At 42.9% G+C, this 22,806-nt stretch overlaps 1 protein-coding gene, 1 long non-coding RNA gene and 1 other non-coding gene across 4 annotated transcripts in view; 1 reads left to right on the top strand and 2 right to left on the bottom strand.

Annotated features, from left to right (window-relative positions):
* CDCA7 (cell division cycle associated 7) overlaps window positions 1–5,378 on the bottom strand; it is a 40,735-nt gene extending 35,357 nt beyond the window's left edge. Inside the window, exon 1 of the mRNA XM_021075203.1 lies at window positions 5,180–5,378. The gene's annotated coding sequence lies outside the window, so the exon portion shown is untranslated. The remainder of the gene's footprint in view (window positions 1–5,179) is intronic.
* Window positions 1–22,806, top strand: part of LOC106508122 — a 74,742-nt gene that overhangs the window by 20,123 nt on the left and 31,813 nt on the right. The gene's annotated exons all lie outside the window — the stretch shown is intronic.
* Window positions 17,061–17,144, bottom strand: MIR9826 (microRNA 9826). The gene has a single exon (NR_128511.1). It is a non-coding gene; the product is annotated as a microRNA 9826 (primary transcript).

The raw sequence follows: 22,806 nt of genomic DNA, 5'->3' as shown, positions 1-22,806 counted from the left end.
CTTCTTGTACCCGGAGCGTAGAAGGCATCCTCACCACCAGATCCAGGGAACCGAGGGCCAAGAAGCCTGGATAAGCAAACTTTGTGGCTTCCTTACCCATTAACTTCTTCCAGCCCAAACTGAAGTCTTGTCAGTTCTTCACCAATGTATGGTTCCTTTGTCTAAAAGTTATAAAAGCTTCCTGCTCTGGTCACGTCTTTCATTCTCTTTGAGGGGCTTTCGCATATAGGAAGAGAATTAAATTTTTCTCTTGTTAATCTGTCTTTTTTATTACAGGGGAGTCTCATGCAAGAACCTGGAGGGGTGCAGGCAAAATTATCCTCCTCTGCACTGACATGTAGTAAATGTTGAATGAATTAGGCTAATACCCAGGGTGCCAAGACAGCCAACTGAGAGTTTCTTGGTTATAGTACTTGTAACATCCGTGTTCTGACAATAACATCCCTGTTCTGACAATCTCCCTTTTTGTCAAAACCGAGCAAGTCTTCTTTTCTTTCAGGGAGAAAAGAGGCTCCGTTTGTCACTTTCATTTCTGACAGCTGCAGAAAGGAGAACTCACCCCACACAGCCTGGGAGGAAAAATAAGTCTCTGGACTAGGCATTTTTAGACTCTTCCAATAAGGAGAGGAAGAGAAAAAACTAAATGACAGACAAAGAACGAAAGAGCCGTAGGGAGTGGCTGCATCACCTCCCCACCTCCAGCCCCACTGTCACCAGCCCACCCACCCAGCTTCTTCCCAGAACGCAGACAACCACCTCGTTCCCCTACTTGCCATTCCTCAATGGCTCTCCACCTGCTACTGAATAAAAATTCAGTAATTCCAGGAGATCCCGTCGTGGCTCAGTGGTTGGCGAACCCAACGTATCTGTGAGGATGTGCCTCGCTCAGTGGGTTAAGGATCTGGGGTTGCCGGGAGCTGTGGTGTAGGTCGCAGAGCGGGCTTGGATCCAGTGTTTCTGTGGCTGTGGCGTAGGCCGGCAGCTGTAGCTGTGATTCAACCCTAGCCTGGGAACCTACGTAGGTCACAGGTGCAGCCCTAAAAAAAAGACAAAAGCCAAAAAAAAAAAAAAAAAAAAAAAAATCAATAATTTCAGCCCTGCTCAGTTACTCTTTGGTTTTTCTTTCTTTGTCCTTTCCAATGAAGGCCTGTCTTTCATTCCATCTTAACACTCCACCATCCACCATTCTCTCTGTCCCTGGGTGTACTTTTTTCCTTCACCAAGACAGGCTATGGAATGGGTGCCCTTTTCCCAGGAGCCCAGGAGCCAGCTTTCCAAGCCATCTATCTCACTTCCTCTGCCCAGCCCAAAGACCTCGGTGTTCTTGAGGGCTGTTCTAGGTGCCTCTCTATCCACACACTCTCTGCAATCACACCAAGCCTGCCTGCCTCTTTCCTCTGCTTTTCCAGGTCGCCCTCTGCTCACCCATTTAGGGGGCCAAGTCTTTATAGGGTTCGGTTTGTCTTTCTCTTTATTTTTTTAATATTTTTAGGGCTACACCCACAGCATCTGAAGGTTCCCAGGCTAGGGGTTGAATTGGAGCTACAGCTGCCAACCTACACCATAGCCACAGCCATGCCAGATCCAAGCCGGGTCTGCAACCTACACCACAGCTCACGGCAATGCCGGATCCTTAACCCACTGAACGAGGCCAGGGATTGAACCTATGTCCTCATGGATGCTAGTCAGATTTGTTTCTGCTGAGCCATGGTGGGAACTCCAGGTTTGTCTTTCTCTTTAAGAAGAAAGGGAATCATTTCAGGGTCAGAGTGTGAGTAGATGACATCCAAGAGCAGTGTCTTTGTTTATAACCTTTCTCCCTACAAACTAGCAGCTCTAGGACTGGCAAAGGGTTCCTCCCTTTGTGGTACTGCAGAGCCCAGCTACAAATTTCTCCTAAATTTTCTCACTTAACCCTAATCTAAGTCCTTTCTTAGATAGTGGGCCAGAAATAAACAATGAGAAACAATAGGTATTCTTTGGTCTTAAGCGGTTTATTTGCATTTTCAAAAACAAACTTCCTCCCTAAGAAATACCTGTCTCAAAGAGCTTTTGTCTCATAAAATGTTCTCTCAGAGGTCATTTTTTTTTTCCTTGCTTTTTTAGGGCGACAGCGACATGTGGAATTTCCCAGGCTAGAGGTCGACCTGCCAGCCTACGCCACAGCCACAGCAACTTGGGATCCAAGCCACGTCTGTGACCTACATGAGAGGTCATTTCCTAACACACTTTCTAGACTTAGGTGGTCCCTTTCTGAGCCCGCATCGACTTGCTTCACACACACACACACACACCTGTCCTCACCCCCACTCATTACAATTCTTGCGAACAGGGAGGGACATGGCATCCCCAATGCCTAGCACAAGAACAGCAAGGGAGTTTCATTTTTGAGAGCAGACTGACAGATTAGTGGTAGTTTCCTGGAGCACAGAGAATGACCCTGACCCTGGGGAAACAGAAAACAGCAGACACCCAACTCTAGAGCTTAATAGGAATTGTTGGGGCCCAGAGCAGGCTGCCCCAAAATGTACCTCAATGGCATATTAATTATTTTGAATTAAAGTTACTCGAGAAATTGGCAACACAAAAGGACACTCTGACTCTCCTTTCCGTCTCCCTAAAGGCAGGTAATAAATCTCTCCTGTGAAAGGTGTACATCCCTTGTCTGGAAGTAAAGTACCCTTATTGCTAAACAGAGGGAATTTAGGAGAAGTCTATTTTAAAAAACCTAGTTACTACCCCAAGCCCAAATTATTTTGATTCTTTACTAACTGGGCACCTAAATTCCTTTGTCCTCTCAATTCCTCACAAATTTTTTTCTTTCCCTAAAAAGTATAAAAGGTGCCTCCTTTGGCCACTTCTTAGGTCCCATTTCTATGAAAATCGCATGCACCTGAATTAAAATTTACTCCTTTTCCTCCTGTTCGTCTGTCTTATGTCAATTTGATTATTAGTCTAGCTGATAGGGATGGAGTAGGCACAGGTAGTTATAGAAGTCCTGAGAAAGGACCATATTTAAAGAGGGAAACTTAGGGTACATTGGGAGATCACTGTGAGTTAATAAATTGCTCAAGAAAGCCACATGCACAAGGCAGCCTTGCTTCCTTAGTGGAGGCTGGAGAATTGCTTCAGGTCATTGGGTGGGGGGGATGGGATTAAGCCTGCATTCATATTCAGACCAAGGGCAAGAGTTTGAGGACCACCCTTCTGCAGAGATGAATACACACCTTACCTGATACTAAGGAGGAGCTACTACTCCCAGAAAGGAAAAGGGGGCTTTTCCAACCCCCACTCCCCTTGGCTGATAAAAACGGTAGCTAGATCCTGGGGGCAGAGCTTCCTTGCCTGCCGGCTTGCATCTCTCACAAGCATTATATCCTAAAAAATCGGTTTCTTGCCTATCACTTTGTCTCTCGCTGAATTCCTTCTGCGCAGAGGCATAAAGAACCTGAACCTCAGTAAGTCCAGACAACGGGTGAGTGAAAACGTGGGTTCAAGTCCCAATCTGTGTTCTGGCTAGGTTCAGGCCGTTAATACTGTCAGTTTCACAGCCACACGGATTCTAAAGGAGTAAAGGGGTAAATTTCCCTCTCCCCACAGAATGAATGTATTTAGGAATTCCCATCGTGGCGTAGTGGAAACAACCCGATTGGTATCCATGAGGACTCGGGTTTGATCCCTGGCCTTGCTCAGTGGGTTGGGGATCTGGCATTGCCATGTAGGTTGCAGTCTCGGCTCAGATCCCGAGTTGCTGTGGCTTAGGCCAGCAGCCATAGCTCTGATTTGACCCCTAGCCTGGGAACTTCCATATGGCGTGGGTGGGGCCCTAAAAAGACAAGAAAAAAAAAAAAAAAGAATGAGTTCACCGGCACAGTGGGCCATTAACATTATCCTTCATCCTGGAGCGGAGAGGTCTAGGTTTTTAGGGACCAACAACCTTAGGCTTTTCTGTGGGAACCTGCAGCCTCTACAGGAATGACTCTTTAGTAAAGCTCTCAGCACTTGCAACTCTTAGTAGGCTCAGCACCCTCCTCACAACCACCTGGCCAACTCCAGCTGACACCCATCAGCTTCCCACACTTTCCCTACTGCAAATGAGAGGACAGTATATGAATTCTTCTAGCTCTCCATAACTGATTTCTGCTCAGCAGTCTCCAACTTGGATGCAAAAGCCTTTTGAGGCTTCCTCCGCCTCTTCCACTAAGCCCTTGGGTTACCTATTTACCAGCCTCTGGGTGACCAGGGATTTGCCATTATTCTCAGAAATTTTAACCCCCATGCACAAGACCCATCTAACAGTTTACCTTCAGACTTCCTCCAAGGGTTTCACTTGGATCTCTACATTTTTTTTTTTTTTTTTTTTTTGGTCTTTTTGTCTTTTCTAGGGCCCCACCCTCGGCCTATGGAGGTTCCCAGGCTAGGGGTCCAATAGGAGCTGTAGCTGCCGACCTACACCACAGCCACACCAAATCCAAGCCACATCTGCGACCTACACCACAGCTCACAGCAACGCCGGACCCTTAACCCACTGAGCCACGGGAACTCCTCTAAATTCTTCTCACACCACTAAACCACTCCATTTGCAGAAAGGTAAGCTCATCATAGCTTGACTCCAGACCAATCACCTATCCTGTTTCCAGCTTTTTCACTCGCTTAGTTCCACAAGGCCTGCTTTACACTTTATCAAACCTGCTGTCTTTTGACGCTTTCTTGTCTTGCTCTCTGGCAAATTAGTTGGCATAGTTAGAGTTTTCATCTCTAGCCTAGACCCCACAGTCATTACTTCATTCTCTCACCACTAGCCTAGCTCCTCACCCCATTGGGCGGCTGCCCCACACTCTGTAGACCTCCTCTGGCAGCTGAGTACAGTTGTAGAAGATTATAGGATGATGAAAACTAGTCATCATTTTATGTGTGTGATGTTTAACTTCAGATGGGGTTTTGGAGTTCCCTGGTGGTACCGCAAATTAAGGATCTGACATTGTCACTGCTGTGTGGAGGAGGGTCAATCCCTGGCCCCAGAATGTCCATGTGCTTCGAGGGTGCACCCCCCAAAAAAATAGGTTTTCAATGCCCTCCGTTAATGCTTTATAGAGTCTCAAGCAATTTCTTCATTAAATCCCACCGAGGCTTAGCCAAACCTCTCACTCCTTATATCAACCTTTTACTCTGCTCTTACCTTCTTTTTTGGCTGAGGGTTCCACCTCCTATTTCATTCGGAAATAAAGATGCAATCTCGCGCCTCGTTTTCACCAACAAACAGACACCTCTGAAGTTTCACGTATTCTTGATTTACATCCTTCCCTGCTCTTGTTCCAGACTGTTTTTCTCTGTCTGTGGTTTAGACCTGCGTTCTCTCAGTGTCATTCCCAACCGTAGCTTTCACCTAGGCCTAGGAGCTCGTTAAAAATGCAAATTATCATTAGCCCCACCCTAGACGTGCGGATTCATTTCCCTTTAGGGCTAGGCTGAGCAGGCTGTTTTAACCAGCCCTCCAGGCTATTCTGAGGCAACTAAAATCCTATTCTGAGGATTTGCTCTTTGCTAAATTTGCCTTCTCTCTTTTTTGGCACAATATTTCCCCTTCTGGGAATTTACTCTGTTAAAAAGAAACAACAGGCCCCACATGGACTCACCTGAGTTGAGCTTCACATCAGCAAACCAAAATTCAATACCTAACCTAGGCGCAGTTTCAGCCTCTCCCAGGAATGTAAATTTAGTCAGTCTGGAATTACCTTGTCTGCACTAATGAGGTCATCCACTGGCCAGACCCCTTCCTTCCCCAAAGGCCCATGACCTTGCCTGAAACAGCACGCTCTTCCCTTGTTCCTCGCTGCTTTTTACCATTTTGTGTGGCTCCTCTGAGCTCCACTCCACCTGATTCATGCTGCCTGATTGATGAATCCTTGACTTAAACCAATTAGATCTGTAAATTTATTCAGTTCATCTGCTGCAGAGCGCAGGGAACTATATCCAATCACTTGTGATGAAACACAATAGAGGAAAGTGTGAGAAAAAGAATGTACATATATGTATACCTAGTCACTTTGCTGTACAGCAGAAATTGACAGGACATTGTAAATCAACTATAATAAAAAATTTTTGCATCCATTCATGATTAAAAACTCTTACCAAAGTGGGTATAGAGGGAACATACTTTAACATAATAATAACCGTTTACAACAAACCCACAGAAAATATAATACTCAATGGAGACAAGCTGAAAGCCTTCCCACTCAAATCTGGAACAAGACAAGGATGCCCACTCTCACCACTGTTACTCAACATAGTATTGGAAGTCCCAGCCACAGTAATCAGACAAACAAAAGAAATAAAAGGTATCCAAATGGGAAGAAAAGAGGTAAAATTGTCACTCTATGCAGATGACATGATACCATATATAGAAAACCCTAAGGACTCAACCCCAAAACTGCTCAAACTGATCAACAAATTCAGCAAAGTAGCAGGATATAAGATTAACAGTCAGAAATCGGCCGCATTTCTGTACACTAAAAATGAAATATTAGAAAAGGAATTCAAAAATACATACCCCAAAAAATCAAATATCTAGGAATATACCTGACCAAGGAAGTGAAAGACTTATATGCTGAGAACTATAAAACATTAAACAAGGAAATTAAAGAGGATGCAAAGAAATGGAAAGATATTCCATGTTCCTGGGTTGGAAAAATTAATATTGTAAAAATAACAATTCTACCCAAAGCAATCTACAGATTCAATGCAATCCCTATCAAATTACCCATGACATTTTTCACAGAACTAAAACAAACCATCCAAAAATTTATATGAAACCACAAAAGACCCAGCATTGTTAAAGCAATCCTGAGAAACAAAAAGCAAGCAGGAGGCATAACTCTCCCAGACTTAAGGCAATATTACAAAGCCACTGACATCAAGACAGTGTGATACTGATACTAAAACAAACATACAAGCCAATGGAACAGAATAGAGATCCCAGAAATAAACCCAGCCACCTACTGTCAATCTTTGACAAAGGAGGCAAGAATATAAAATGGGGAAAAGACAGTCTTTTCAGCAGTTGTTGCTGGGAAAACTGGACAGCTGCATGTAATGAATGAAACTGGAACACACCCTCACACCATGCACAACAATAAACTCAAAATGACTTTAAAAACTTAAATGTAAGACAAAACACCATAAAACTCCTAGAAGAGCACATAGGCAAAATATTCTCTGATATCAACCTTACAAATATTTTCTCAGGTCAGTCTCCCAAGGCAATAGAAATAAAAGCAAAAATAAACCAAAGGGACCTAATCAAATTGACAAGATTTTGCACAGCAAAGGAAACCATAAAAAGAAAAACAGACAACTTACAGAATGGGAGAAAATACTTTCAAATGATGCAACTGACAAGGGCTTAATCTCTAAAATATACAAACAACTGGACAGCAAAAAAGTCAACAACCCAATGGAAAAATGGGCAAAAGACCTGAATAGACATTTCTCCAAGGAAGATGTATAGATAGTCAACAAGCACATGAAAAAATGCTCAGCATCACTGATTATTTGAGAAATGCAAATCAAAACTACTGTGAGGTACCACCTCACACGAGTCAGAATGGCCATCATAATAAGCCCACAAGTAACAAATGCTGGAGGGGTTGTGGAGAAAAGGGAACTCTCCTGCACTGTTGGTGGGAATGTAAATTGGTACAACCCTATGGAAAACACCGTGGAGGTTCCTTAGAAATCTATACATAGAACTACCATATGACCCAGCAATCCCACTCTTGGGCATATTCCTGACAAAACTTTCCTTGAAAAAGCCATATGCACCTGCATGTTCATTGCAGCACCATTCACAGTAGCCAAGACATGGAAACAACCTAAATGTCCATTGGCAGATGATTGGATTAGGAAGATGTGGTAGATATACACAATGAAATACTACTCAGCCATAAAAAAGAACAACATAATGCCATTTGCAGCAACATGGATGGAACTAGAGACTCTTATACTAAGTGAAGTCAGAAAGAGAAAGACAAATACCATATGATATCACTTATATCTGGAATCTAATATATGGCACAAATGAACCTTTCCACAGGAAAAAAAAAAAATCATGGACCTGAAGGGGGTGTGGAGGGAGTGGGATGGACTGGGAATTTGGGGTTAACAGAGGCAAACTATTGCCTTTGGAATGGATCAGCAATGAGATCCTGCTGTATGGCATTGGGAACTATACCTAGTCATTTATGATGGAGCATAATGTGAAAAAAAAAAATGTATACATGTATGTGTAACTGGGTCACCTTGCTGTACAGTAGAAAATTGACAGAACATTATAAACTAGTTAAAATAAAAAAAATCATTATAAAATTTTTAAAAATTATTTATTTATTTATTTATTTATTTATTTATTTATTTATTGTCTTTTTGCCTTTTCTAGGGCCACTCCCGTGGCATATGGAGGTTCCCAGGCTAGGGGTCTAATCAAAGCTGTAGCCGCCGGCCTACACCACAGCCACAGCAACGCAGGATCCAAGCCGAGTCTATGACCTACACCAGAGCTCACAGCAATGCTGGACAATACTGGATCGTTAACCCCCTGAGCAAGGCCAGGGATTGAACCCGAAACCTCAAGGTTCCTAGTCGGATTAGTTAACCACTGCGCCACGGGAACTCCTTAAGAAATTATTTTAAAGGCAAACAAAAAAATTTATTCAGCTGAATCTTTTTCTTTTTTTTTCTTTTTTCTTTTTTGTTGTCTTTTTGTCTTCTTAGGGCCGCACCTGCTGCAGATGGAGGTTCCCAGGCCAGGGGTCCAATTGGAGCTATAGCTGCCAGCCTACACCACAGCCACAGCAACGCGGGATCCGAACTGTGTCTGCGACCTACCCCACAGCTCATGGCAACACTGGACCTCTAATCCACTGAGCAAGGCCAGGGATTGAACCTGATCCTCATGGATGCTAGTCAGATATTTCCACTGAGCCATGATGGAACTCCTTAAAAAATTATTTTAATTTTTTAAATAATCTTTTTTTTTTAACAAGTCTCAGGAAATAACTAAAATTGGGACATGCTTTTGTACACAAATATGTTCCTTATGGTCTTATTTATAATTGGAAACTAGTCCAGTGTCCATAAGGGGCAAATTATTAAGAAAGAGAGTGGCATATGAACAGAAATTTAATGATGTTCATTACATTTGTAATCACACAGGAGAATGATTATAATGTTAAATTTAAAATTTGTAAAGAGAATATGAAATTGTACATGAGGAGTTCCCATCGTGGCTCAGCGGAAACGAATCTGACTAGCATCCATTAGGATGCAGGTTTGATCCCTGGCCTCACTCAGTGGGTTAAGGATCCGGCATTGCTGTGAGCAGTGGTGGAGGTCGCAAACATGGCTTGGATCCTGTGTTGCTGTATAGGCCGGCAGCTACAGCTCCAATTCGACCCCTTGCCTGGGAACCTCCATATGTCGCAGGTGTGGCCCTAAAAGAACACACACACACACACACACACACACACACACACACACACAAAAGAAATTGCATATGAAGGCTTGTTTATACATCGGCTTTAATACCAGTGATTAGCCACACTCCCTACCCACGCTCCACAAAACCCCCAGTAACAGGAGTTTCCTTTGTTATTTGTTAGTTTATAAAACAGACAACCACAAGATTAAAGTTAAGAGAGGAAACAAAAGCAACAACGTTTTAGAAGTTGGAAAAGAAAGGGTAGAATGGGGACTTCCTGTTGTGGCTCAGCAGGTTAAGAACCTGACATAGTATCCATGAGGATGCAGGTTCCATCCCTGGCCTCACTCAGTGGGTTAAGGCTCTGGTGTTTCTGCGAGCTGAGGCCTAAGTCACAGATGCGGCTCAGATCTGGTGCTGCCGTGGCTATGGTGTAGGCAGGCCACTGCAGCTCTGTTTTGACTCCTAGTCTGGGAACTTCCACATGCCACATGTGTGGCTGTGAAAAAGAAAAAAAAGAAAAAAGAAAGGGTAGAAATGGTAACCATCTTAAGAAAATATATTCCTTAGCCAGCAGTGAGGAATGCCAACAAGCGGGAATGCCAACAAGCAGTGAGGAATGCCTATTTACAGGCCAGAATTCCCCAAATACCCAGAAGCTGGCAACATCATAAACCTCCCTGAAGAGGGATACAAGTAAGCTACAAACAGGATGAAACTCAAGGCTGAAATTCAGTGTCAGGAGCAGTTGGAGCTCCAGGCCCCTCCCCCAGAAGAACCCTTAAGTGGCTTCCTCTCCCTGGAGAAAGCCTAATGTTTATCATCTGCAGATGTTCATATCAAGGCCCTCTGGGAGTTCCCATCGTGGCGCAGCAGAAATGAATCCAATTAGGAACCATGAGGTTGTGGGTTCAATCCCTAGCCTTTCTCAGAGGGTCAAGGATTCCGGAATTGCCATGAGCTGTGGTGTAGGTCACTGATGTGGCTCCGATCTGGCGTGGCTGTGGCTGTGGTGTAGGCCAGTGGCTAAAGCTATGAAAAAAAAAAAAAAAAAAAAAAGGGCTTCTGAAGTGAAGGACCACATCCTGAAAACTGGTGATTAACAACCATTCACATGTTGAAGATCAAGGCCTGCAGCTTCTACCCAATTTGACTCCCAATTTCTGGCCACCAGGCATTAACTCTTGTGAAAAGAACATCAAGATGGAGTTGGTATTGCTATGAGACCCAGGAGGCCACCGAGGACCTGTGACTTATGCATGTCTCACCCTGACTGGAATCTGACCTTTGACATGATGAAGTCATCCAAACACCTGCTAGAAACTCGAAATACTTATCAGACCCTTACCCTAAATTAACACATGACAGTCTACATGCAGATCAGAACCCTACTCAAAAACAACCTGTGATTTTTTTGTTTGCTTGTCTTATCTTTTTTTGAGGGCCGCACCCATGGCAAATGGAGGTTTCCAGGCTAGGGGTCCAACCAGAGCTACAGCTGCCGGTCTACACCACAGCCACAGCAACACCGGATCTTTAACCCACAAGGGATCAAACCCGCAAGCTCATGGTTCCTAGTCGGATTCGTTTCCACTGTGCCATGACGGGAACGCCTGTGATTTCTTTTTCTTTTTTTTTTTTTTTTTTTGTCTTTTGTCTTTTTTTGAGGGCCACACCCGCGGCATATGGAGGTTCCCAGGCTAGGGGTCTAATAGGGGCTGTAGCCACCGGCCTACACCACAGCCACAGCAACGCGGGATCCGAGCTGCATCTGTGACCTACACCACAGCTCACGGCAACGCCAGATCCTTAACCCACTGAGCAAGGCCAGGGATCGAACCCGCACCCTCATGGTTCCTAGTCAAATTCGTTAACCACTGAGCCATGACGGGAACTCCCACCTGTGATTTCTTAAAAACAAATATTTTCAGACTTGAGTTGAAGTCAATTACAAGTCTCAACGGGCAAATTTCAGCAATGTTGTGGCTTTTTGTCTTTTTAAGCCTCTGGCTTTTTCTCTTCCTCAGAACACTCTTTCTGCATTATCCAAATCTGTGTCTCTTGGATTGCGATACTTAGACCCCAAATAAACTATTCTGATTTGCAGATTGCTGTATTATTATTTTTTTCAATTGACACTCCCATGCAGGGAAAAGAAAAAGTATCTTCTGGGTACTTGTCTCAGAAGTCCAAGAGAGCTCTGACCAGGATTCTTCAAGAAAACAGCTCAGCTAGATCACTGATGCTTTTTGACTTATGGTGATAACCATGTGTCATGAAATCAAGGGGGTAGGTTGTGTCCACAAAATGGAAAAGAAACTATGAGAATGTATCACATGTAATAAAGCATAGTCAACATATGCTGAAACTTAAGACACACACATTCACACACACATGGTTATTATGTAAAATGCATTTCTTACTGTTCACTTGTTCAAGACTCATAGAAAGCCCCAGCCCTATGGTGAGATCATAGCTAATAAGAGACAGTGAAAAGTGTTCAGGGCTTCCTATCAGCTTTTCTTCCTCTAAAAGATGATCTTGGAGGAAAGCATGTATTGGGAAAGAGACAGAAAATAAACAAAAATAGAGAAAATCCAACTTGGCAAGAACAAAGACTCTGGAGGGAAAATGAACATTGGAAAAAAAAAGATGGACATTAATATCGGCAGATATGAGAAGATTTTAAACAAGAATATACTGCTCTAAGGAGGGGATGTTCAGAGCACAACAAAAGGAAAGCTTTTCCAACAAACAAAATTCCAGAAATGAAAAACTTGCTTTGTGTGTTGGAAGGTAGATTTGAAGCAACCTTATTCACCTCTGTATCCCTTTCTAGCACCATGTTCTGTACAAATCAAATATCAAGGAAAGATTTGTTAAATGACTGACTCACTGAACTAATGACAATATAGCACAGAGAGATTATAAGATTTGCTCAAGATCACGCAGATAATTTGCAGAGGTGGTATTGCAAACCAGGTCACCTAACTAAAAAAATATATCTTTCTCCCACATCAGAATAATATACTAAATAGCTAAATATTTATGTACATTTTGTTTCACGAAGCACATGTTTTGTTTGCCTTTAGACAAGTGTTTGGAAACAGTAGGCTGATCTGGGGTGACATTTGATATTTTTATCCTGGATCATCATTTCAGGCAAGTTGATAGTTTGTGACGCTCTGTGCCTGTGATTTTCGTGGAGTGATTGGATGGTCAAAGGATATTATCAAGGACCCTGATGAAGAGAGAGATGCTATCTAGTGAGAAAAGACTAATCTACAATATAATGAGATCGTTTGAACACTTTATTACATATTCCATATTAAAATAATCAACCTAGGGAAGAGAGGCAAATGGACAGTGGGGCTGCCCCTGCAGTCTTTAGACAAAGTATTCTGGTACTTTGTAGCTCAGTCTAATGTTGGGGCTATTCTCTTTTTTCTTTTCCTTTATTTTGTTTTATTTTATTAACAAAAAAAATTTTTTTTTGTCTTTTATCTTTTCTGTGGCCGCACCTGCAGCATATGGAGGTTCCCAGGCTAGGGGTCGAATCGGAGCTATAGCCGCCGGCCTACACCTCAGCCATGGCAACTTGGGATCGGAGCCGCATCTGCAACCTACACCACAGCTCACAGCAACTCGGGATCCTTAACCAGCCGAGCGATGCCAGGGATCAAACCTGCAACCTCACCGTTCCTAGTCAGACTTGTTAACCATTGAGCCAAGATGGGAACTCCACCTTTGTTTTATTTTTAAAAAGTTTTTATTCAAATATAGTTCATTTACAATGTTGTATTAGTTTCAAGTGTATAGGAAATTGATTCAGTTGTACATATATACATATATATATTCTTTTTCAGATCCTTTTCCGTTATGTTATTACAAGATACTGAATACAGTTTCTTGTGCTACACAGTTATTTATCTCTTGTTATCTCTTTGATCTCTTTTTTTAATCTCTTTTATATACAGTAGTTTGTATCTGCTTATCCCAAATTCCTAATTTATCCCTCCCCCCTCACCTTTCCCCTTCGGTAACCCTAAGTTTGTTTTCCATGTCTGTTAGTCTATTTCTGTTTTGTTAATAAATTCATTTGTATTATATTTTTAGATTCTGCATATAAGCGATATTATTGTCTTTCTCTGTGTGACTTCCTTCATTCAGTATGATAATCTCTAGGTCCATCCATGTTGCTGCAAATGGCTTCTTTTTTTTTTGCTTTTTTTAGGGCTGCACCCGAAGCATATGAAAGTTCCCCAGCTAGGGTTGAATTGGAGCTACAGCTGCTGACCTACACCATAGCCACAGCAACACAGGATCCGAGCCTCAATGGTGACCTATACCACAGCTCATGGCAACGCAGGATCCTTAACCCACTGAAGGAGGCCAGGGATCAAACCCACATCCTCATGGATGCTAGTTAGGGTTCATTTCTTCTGTGCAATATCAGGATTTCCAATTTCACTCTTTTTTATGGCTGAGTATTCTCTTTTTTCATACCAGATGTTTACACATGGTTAAATATAATCTCCACAGACTTTAGACATGTAAAACTCCTCCTCTATAACCTCCAACTTGTCACAATCAGCAGTGTGATTCTCAGACTTTGGGAAGTTTATTAATATAAAAAAAGAGACAAAAGTATTTTCAGGTGGCATGCAGCCCATCACAAAGTATCTTTGCTAATCTCTCTTTTTTTTTTTTTAATTGATGTGACATATCAGGAGGTCTTTCTGGCTCAGGTTTGTTTTTGTTTTTGTTTTTTGCTTTTTAGGGCCACACTCAAGGCATATGGAGTTTCCCAGGCTGGGGATCTAATCGGAGGTACAGCTGCCAGCCTATACTGCAGCCATAGCAATGACAGATCTGAGGTGTGTCTGCGACCTACACCACCGCTCGTGGCAACACCAGATCCTCAACCCACTGAGCAAGACCAGGGATTGAACCCAAAACCTCATGGTTCCTAGTCGGATTCGTTTCTGCTGCGCCAAGACGGGAACTCTGGGCTCAGGGTTTTTTCTCTCAATTTCCAAAGAAAGCAACTTATCTTTTCTAGCTGGCAGTAATAATAGTAATTAGGTCAGAGGGCATGCCATCAAGGAAGTAAAAATTTAAATGAGTATCTTTGAAGCATATCTTCAGTATCCTTGGGTTTGTGGAAAACACAGGCTTAAAAGGCAAAGGGTTGAAGAGATCCTGGTTTTGAGTGATTGCACATGGGGGAGTGGGGACGAGCGAAGAATATCTGAGAAACTCTGTGCCATTAGCTCAACAAGTTTCTAGACAATGGGCAGGTAAGAGTTTTGATGTGTCCCCTTGTGGGGTATGCTTCTGCCGGCCTTCCTCAAGGACTGCCCCACTCGTGCGGATGTCTCCTGGGGGAGGCTGGAACAAAGGAGAGGAAACGGGGGATTAAGCATTGTTGGAAAACATCTGAGATGACTGAACTGGACTGGTGGCAGAGCCAACTAGTTATTACTGTAGCTTATTGGAAACCCTCAAACCAAGTTTCTCCATACTTGGAGGGAAAGTGTTCTGCCGCTCAACGTCCTGTAACGTGGGCTGTGCGGAAACTACTTTAGAGGCTGTCTATGTGCCCCATATTCTCTTTGCTGACAACTGCATGTACATTTAATGATTTTTCTGACAGTGATCATGACTTAAAAGAGAATCATGGGAGTTCCCGTCGTGGCGCAGTGGTTAACGAATCCGACTAGGAACCATGAGGTTGCAGGTTCGATCCCTGCCCTTGCTCAGTGGGTTAACGATCCAGCATTGCCGTGAGCTGTGGTGTAGGTTGCAGACGCGGTTCGGATCCCGAGTTGCTGTGGCTCTGGCGTAGGCCGGTGGCTACAGCTCTGATTCAACCCCTAGCCTGGGAACTTCCATATGCCGCGGGAGCGGCCCAAGAAATGGCAAAGAGACAAAAAAAAAAAAAAAAAAAAAAAAAAAAAGAGAGAGAGAGAGAATTGTGCACATAGGCAGTTTGCCATTCTCATGGATAGATGGAGTTGCAAACGTTCATGGAGTGTCTTTCACTTCTGTAATATTGATCACATATTAATAGCTACTTGCTATATGCTAAGCTCTCACTATTCTAAACACTTTACCTTATGGGATAGGGTAGGTACTATTATTATCCTATTATACTGTTGAGACTGAAAAACAGTGGGGTTAAACAACTTGTCACAGCTCAAATCGGTGAGTTGGAAATTGAGCTGAGACAGTCGGATTTGAGAGGCCTCTGGCTTCAGCCTTGAGAGTCTTAGAAATACCAACTTAGAAGATAATTGTTAAAAGAAAAAATTCAGGAGTTCCCGTCGTGGCGCAGTGGTTAACGAATCCGACTAGGAACCATGAGGTTGCAGGATCGATCCCTGCCCTTGCTCAGTGGGTTAACGATCCAGCATTGCCGTGAGCTGTGGTGTAGGTTGCAGACGAGGCTCGAATCCTGCGTTGCTGTGGCTCTGGCATAGGCTGATGGCTACAGCTCCTATTGGACCCCTAGCCTGGGAACCTCCATATGGCCAAAATAAAAGACAAAAAAAAAAAAAAAAATTCATAGGTCTTGAGGAATCTGAAAATGAACACTGCCCAAGAAGTGCTTTTATCAACTTTATCAATTTATTTGAAAGGGAGAAGGTTTTTAAGAATACACCTGTATGAGGAGTTCCTGTAGTGGAACAGTGGAAACAATCCGACTAGGAACCATGAGGTTGTACGTTCAATCCCTGGCCCCATTCCCTGGGTTAAGGATCCAGGGTTGCTGAGAGCTGTGGTGTAGGTCACAGACATGGCTCTGATCTGGCGTTGCTGTGGCTCTGGCGTAGGCCAGAGGCTACAGCTCCAATTCGACCCCTAGCCTGGGAACCTCCATACACCACGGCTGTGGCTCTAAAAAGGCCAAAAAAAAAAAACAAAAAAAAACACCTGTATGAGTCATGCTGTGACACAACTGGATTAGCCGAATCTCTGCAGCACTGGGACCCAGGTTCCCCTGGCACAGTGGGTTAAGGAGCCAGCACTGCAGCAACTGCTGCATAGCTCACACCTGTGGCTGGGATCTGATCCCTGGCCTGGGAACTCCATATGCCATTGTGGCCAAAAAAAAAAAAAGAAAAGAAAGAAAAGAATACATCTGTTAATAAATTAGAAGGGTAAGCAGAAGAAAAGCTCAATTATTCAGAGATTAGCAGTAACATTTATAATTTGGTAGTCATTTAATCAGCTGCTCAATCACCATAAGCAGCTAAGCAGAATACAGATTTTAGATAGAATACAGATCTATCTATACATGTGTGTATGTAAAATAAAGATACATGAAATAGTATTGTCTTAAGAGGTACCTGTGTGCATCTTTATCATCTCAATACCAGAGGAGTGCAGGCTGGTTCCCCTTAGCTGGCTCTGTAGGAGGTCTACCTTTCAGAGATGTTTATGTTTAGGAGGTGATAGAAAGAAAGGAAAAGTACCATTTGCTCTTTCGCCTACAGACTCATAAGAATGGCTGCCATGTGTTGAATGCTGGCGCTTGCCAGGCACTCCGTTTGGAGTTTTACACTCATCCCTAATAATCATAACCATCTCGTGAAGTCAGGATTCTTGTCCCCATAGATTATGTAGATTGATAACCTGTGTCCGACATGATTCACCCCCTAAATGATGGATTAAAACTGAAGGCTATCTCAATCCTAAAGAAGAAACTGTCAGCTCACATCTTAGGGAACAAGAGCTCAGAGAGCCTCTTTGGTAGGGTGGAATGGATTTGTAGTAAGAATTGTTGGTTACCCCTTGAAAATCCTGGCTGGAATTAAGGGTGAAAACAGCAACCTGGGCACATCATGGATAACTGATGCGATTCCTTCAGAGTCTAGTGAGATACAGAAAGACCTCACTGTGCTGAGGAGACAGAAAACTCTCTCTGGTTAAGTTTATCTAAAGATATTAAATTATAATATTTACATAAATACCTGTTTAAAAAAAGTGATTCAAGTTATTCACCCTCATTTTTAAGGTATTATACAAATAAGCAAAATAAGGATAAAAGGAAGCATCCACTAGCTAATCACCCAGAGACAAAGTTAATATTTTATGGTATATCCGTCCAGATGTTGTTTTTTCTCATACACACAGGAAAATGTTGAGGTTTTCAAATTTTATTTTTAATTAAAAAAAATATTTTGGAGTTCCCGTCATGACTCAGTGGTTAACAAATCCGACTAGGAACCATGAGGTTTCGGGTTCGATCCCTGGCCTTGCTCAGTGGGTTAAGGATCTAGCGTTGCCAGAGCTGTGGTGTGGGTCACAGACGCGGCTCGGATCCCGCGTTGCTGTGGCTCTTGTGTAGGTCGGCAGCTACAGCTCTGATTAGACGCCTAGCCTGGCAACCCCCATATGCCGCGGGAGCGGCCCAAGAAATGGTGAGCGGCCCAAGAAATGGCAAAAAGACAAAAAAAAAAAAAAAAAAATGCTTTTTAGGGCCACGCCTGTGGCATACGGAGGTTCCCAGGCCAGGGGTCTAATCAGAGCTGTGGCTGCTGGCCTACGCCACCGCCACAGCAATGCCAGCAAACTGAACTACAGCTCATGGCAATGCTGGATTCTTAACCCACTGAGCAAGGCCAGGAATCAAACCCGCAACCTCATGATTCCTAGTCAGATTTATTTCTGCTGTGCCATGATGGGAACTCCTGTTGGGGTTTTTTTTTAAGTCGATTTTTTTGTTTATTTTGTAACTGAACAGAGCCCTATGGGGCTCCTGGGCCCAAAAGCCTTTCTGTGTCCCCCATTTCTTGTTCTTAGGAAACAGGCATCGTTCAGCCTCCATGACCTTCCCTGAGTTCTAAGGGGCAGGTTCAGACAGTTGCTGATCAGGGGAGGAAGGGGATGCAAAGACCAGGGAGGAACAGTCAAGAAAAAATAGTACAGCCTTGGGGCAGGATCCTGGTTTCCTCTCAAGGGATACACATGATGATACAGGCATCTTATACACCTAAGAGAAAAGTTACATTCCTTATGCTTCTTTTAGAAATGAATACTTTAAAACTGAACAGCTGAGAGTCCTTCCTTGTCTGTCTCCCCGGTTTAATTGCACCCGAAACATAATCACCCTTAAGCTAAAGATTAGGCACCCTGAAGCATAATTGCCTGTGAGTTAAAGATGATGAGCATGTGATATTTTTCAAGAAATTTCCTAGTTCTAATCTCTGATCCATATGCCCTTTTCACAAGTACTGTTATTCAAGGCAATAGCCCAGAAAACCACCATCACGATCAGGCCTCCATCTCCTGGCTCCAGCTTTGATGACTAAGATCCCCCCAAAAAAAGAAGAATGCATGTTTGTCCCAATCCTGACTCCTAACTGAAAACCTGTTTTTCTCCTTTTTACTATAAAACGCCTCATAATTCTTTCCGGGGCATGGGCGGTGGCGGGGGGGGGGGGGGGGACCGTCTTTAAGGCATTAGCCTGTTGTGACCCTCCTTTGCCTGGCAAAGCAATCAAGCTATTTTTTTCTCCTTCACCCAAAACTCCGTCTCCAAATTTCTATTCTGTAACGGTGAACAGAAGTAAAGTTTTGGCAACAGTTTTAATTTATTTTATCAAAGTATAGTTGATTTACAATGTTGTGATAATTTCTGCTGTACCGAAAAGTGACTTCGTTTTCATATTTTTTTCTATTATAGTTTATTACAGGATATTGAATATATTACCCTGTGCTGTGGGTACTATAGGACTTTGGTTTTGTTTTGTTTTGTTTTGTTTTGCTATTTCTTTGGGCCGCTCCCACGGCATATGGAGGTTCCCAGGCTAGGGGTCTAATTGGAGGTGTAGCCACCGGCCTACACCAGAGCCACAGCAAGTTGGATCCGAGCCGAGTCTGCAACCTACAGCACAGCTCACGGCAACGCCGGATCGTCAACCCTCTGAGCAAGGGCAGGGACCGAACCCACAACCTCATGGTTCCTAGTCGGATTCGTTAACCACTGCGCCACGACAGGAACTCCCCAGGACTTTGTTTTTTATGCATTCTATATATCATAGTTTGCATCCACTAATCCCAAACTCCCAGTCCATCCCTCCTGGACCCTTAAGTTGATTTTTTTCATGTAATAATATCAGATGGGAATAGTGAGGATCCATCAAAAATTTACAGAATTTTGTTCAATTTACCAAGCCATGATGGCATGTAGTGTCTAGGAAGATACAAACTTATACAACCAAATCCCATCTATATATCCTTTTAAAATAGCCAAGGCCTGGAGTTTCCGTCGTGGCGCAGTGGTTAACGAATCCGACTAGGAACCATGAGGTCGCGGGTTCGGTCCCTGCCCTTGCTCAGAGGGTTAACGATCCGGCGTTGCCGTGAGCTGTGCTGTAGGTTGCAGACGCGGCTCGGATCCTGCGTTGCTGTGCCTCTGGCGTAGGCTGGTGGCTACAGCTCTAATTCAACCCCTAGCCTGGGAACCTCCATATGCCGAGGGAGCGGCCCAAGAAATAGCAACAACAACAACAACAACAACAAAAGACAAAAAGACAAAAGACAAAAAATAAATAAATAAATAAAATAAAATAGCCAAGGCCTGAAGGCATTAAGTATGTTTATCTGGTGGGGGTGGATGTGACTGGATTCTAAAATTTCAAGGAATTTACAAATTGGTACACTACTAACCTGATATCCTTAAGTAATTTGAAAACCGAACAAAACAAAAAGAGGGCTGAGAATGGTTTAAACAAAGGTTAATGAAAAGACTAAAACAGGTAAATAAGCACTAACCTGTGAGGTAGCTGGAGTATAGTTTTATCCCTTCTATCTCAAGCCTGGCCTTTTCTTTCTTTCTTTCTTTCTTTCTTTTTTTTTTTTTTTTTGTCTTCTTAGGGCCACACCCAAGGCATACGGAAGTTCCCAGGCTTGGGGTCGAATTGGAGCTGTAGCCACCAGCCTATGGCACAGCCACAGCAATGCCAGATCTGAGCCATGTCTTCGACCTACACCACAACTCAGGGCAATGCCAGATCCTTAACCCACTGAGCAAGGCCAGGGGTTGAACCCGCAACTTCAAGGTGCCTAGTCGGAATCGTTTCTGCTGTGCCACAATGGGAGCTCCCAGCTCTGGGCCTTTTAATGTGAGTTTTAAAATAGAATAAAATACTGGGAGTTCCCATCATGGCATGGCAGAAACGAATCCGACTAGAAACCAAGAGGTTCCATCTTTTACATATAGGCCCTTTTATCTTTCAAAGATACTTATCTCACCGTTACCATGGAGGAATCCTAGTAAAATAAGCATTAGGGACTCTGCTTCTAAGATGATGTGGGACAAGTAAAATAATTTCCCCTCTGCTCTTCTGAGCTCTTGGCTAAGACCCCTCCTCCTCATAATAAAGGCAGATTAACAGGAGAAAAATAAAAAATTTTCATTACGTGCATTCATATTGAAGGCTAAAATTTGAGACTCAAAAGGCAGCCAGACAATTGAGATTTAAATATCATCCTGAACTAAGGACAGAAATAGGGCCTGGGGCCTCAAAGGGGGAGGGAATTCAGAGGAAGGAGAGAAGAGGGAGGTAAACAAAGGTTGCTACCACTGCTGGTTAATCGCTTGGGTGAAAAAGTTGTCTGGTAATCGCCGTCTTCCTGGTCCACGCCCCCTTTCTAATGTAAATTTCTTTACAAATGTCGATTTCCCTTTACCAAAGGGTAACTGCCACTGTGTTTGGAGTTTCTTTTGCATCTGCAGTTTCTTAAAAATAAACCCTTCAAAATAATTCTTAAACCAAAGAGACATATTTTGGGGTGGTACATTCAGGAAGGGGAAGAAAAAATACTCCCAGAATGACCTCTTGAAAAACAAAAACAGAGATCTTTATGTTGTTGAATTTTAGTCTTTACAGTTCTGTTTACTTTAGTAAATGAACCTACGTCCAGTGGAGCGAAAGTGGGCTTCTCCCCACCCTCAACCCAGCTGGACTTTGGCAAGTTTACCAATTCGCCCAAAGTTACAGGTCAAGTCCCAGAAGTGCAGAAAGCAGTGGAATTTATTTTCCACACCCTAGCATTTTAATGTAAGGTTTTGATTTTCAAATGTTGCGCTCAACAAATTCAGGAATGATGATTTGAAATTGAGAGTATATTCATAATCATTGCTTTATTTTTTATGTTTTTGTGTTCTTAACCATTTGTTTTTAAAATGGAACCATGTAAAGTCACTCTTTTCAATCTTGATATTATAATATCAATGCTCCCTAAAGAACAAATGTATCTTTTAGACATGCCTAAATTTTTTTAGTAAAATAATCTTAATAACAAAATTTGAGATACTCGGAGTTCCTGTCGTGGCTAAGCAGAAAGGAAACTGACTAGCATCCCTGAGGATGCAGGTTCGATCCCTGGTCTCGCTCAGTGGCTTAGGGAGCCAGCGTAGCCATGAGCTGTGGTGGAGGTTGCAGACGCGGCTTGGATCCCGTGTGGATGTGGCTGTCGGCTGCAGCTCCAATTCAACCCCTAGCCTGGAAATTTCCATCTTTTATTGAGAACCAAATCACCGCCATCATATCCCAACCAAAATGAAGGACAACAAAAAGCTCTCAAGATAATGACTGGGCAACTATTAATAATTCATGATTCCCATAGTAGACATAATAGCCTGACTCAGGTTGAAAGCGCCACCCTTCAGGAACACTCAGCAGCCATTCATCTGGAAAAGCTGCCCAGCTATAGAAACTTCTACAAGACAAAGATGTGGGAAAAACAAAATGGTAAACGTGGTAAAACTGAAGACAATTCAAGATCTGAGGAGTCTAATGAAAGCATTGGGCACATAACAAGATATCGTTAAATTGTGGTTTTAATTATTGTTACTGCTGAGAATGGGAGAGAGAGAAAAAAAGACAGGAAAAAGAAGACGGAAAACAATATGGAGTTTCATCAAAAAAATAAATGACAGAGATCTACCGAATAATCCAGCAATTCCGCTTCTGGGGATGTGCCCAAAGGAAATGGAAACAGCTCTTAAAGAGATACAGGCATTCCCGTGTTTATTACAGCTTTATTTCCATAGTAAAGATATGGAAGCATCCTACCATGTCCATCAATAGATGAATGGATAAAGAAGATGTGGTATATATATATATATATATACACACACACACACATGTACACAATGGAATATTATTCAGCTGTGAGGAAGAAGGAAATCCTGCCATTTGCAATAACACGGATGAATCTTGAGGAGGTCATGATCAGTGAGTTAAGTCAGACAGAAAGACAAATGCTGCATGATACCCCTTATATGTGGATTCGAAAAAAGCTAAATTCATAGAAAC

The sequence above is a fragment of the Sus scrofa genome, chromosome 15 (genome assembly GCF_000003025.6).
Source record: "Sus scrofa isolate TJ Tabasco breed Duroc chromosome 15, Sscrofa11.1, whole genome shotgun sequence".
NCBI lineage: Eukaryota > Metazoa > Chordata > Mammalia > Artiodactyla > Suidae > Sus > Sus scrofa.
Note: the sequence above shows the minus strand (reverse complement) of the source record. Positions and strands in the feature narration are given on the sequence as shown.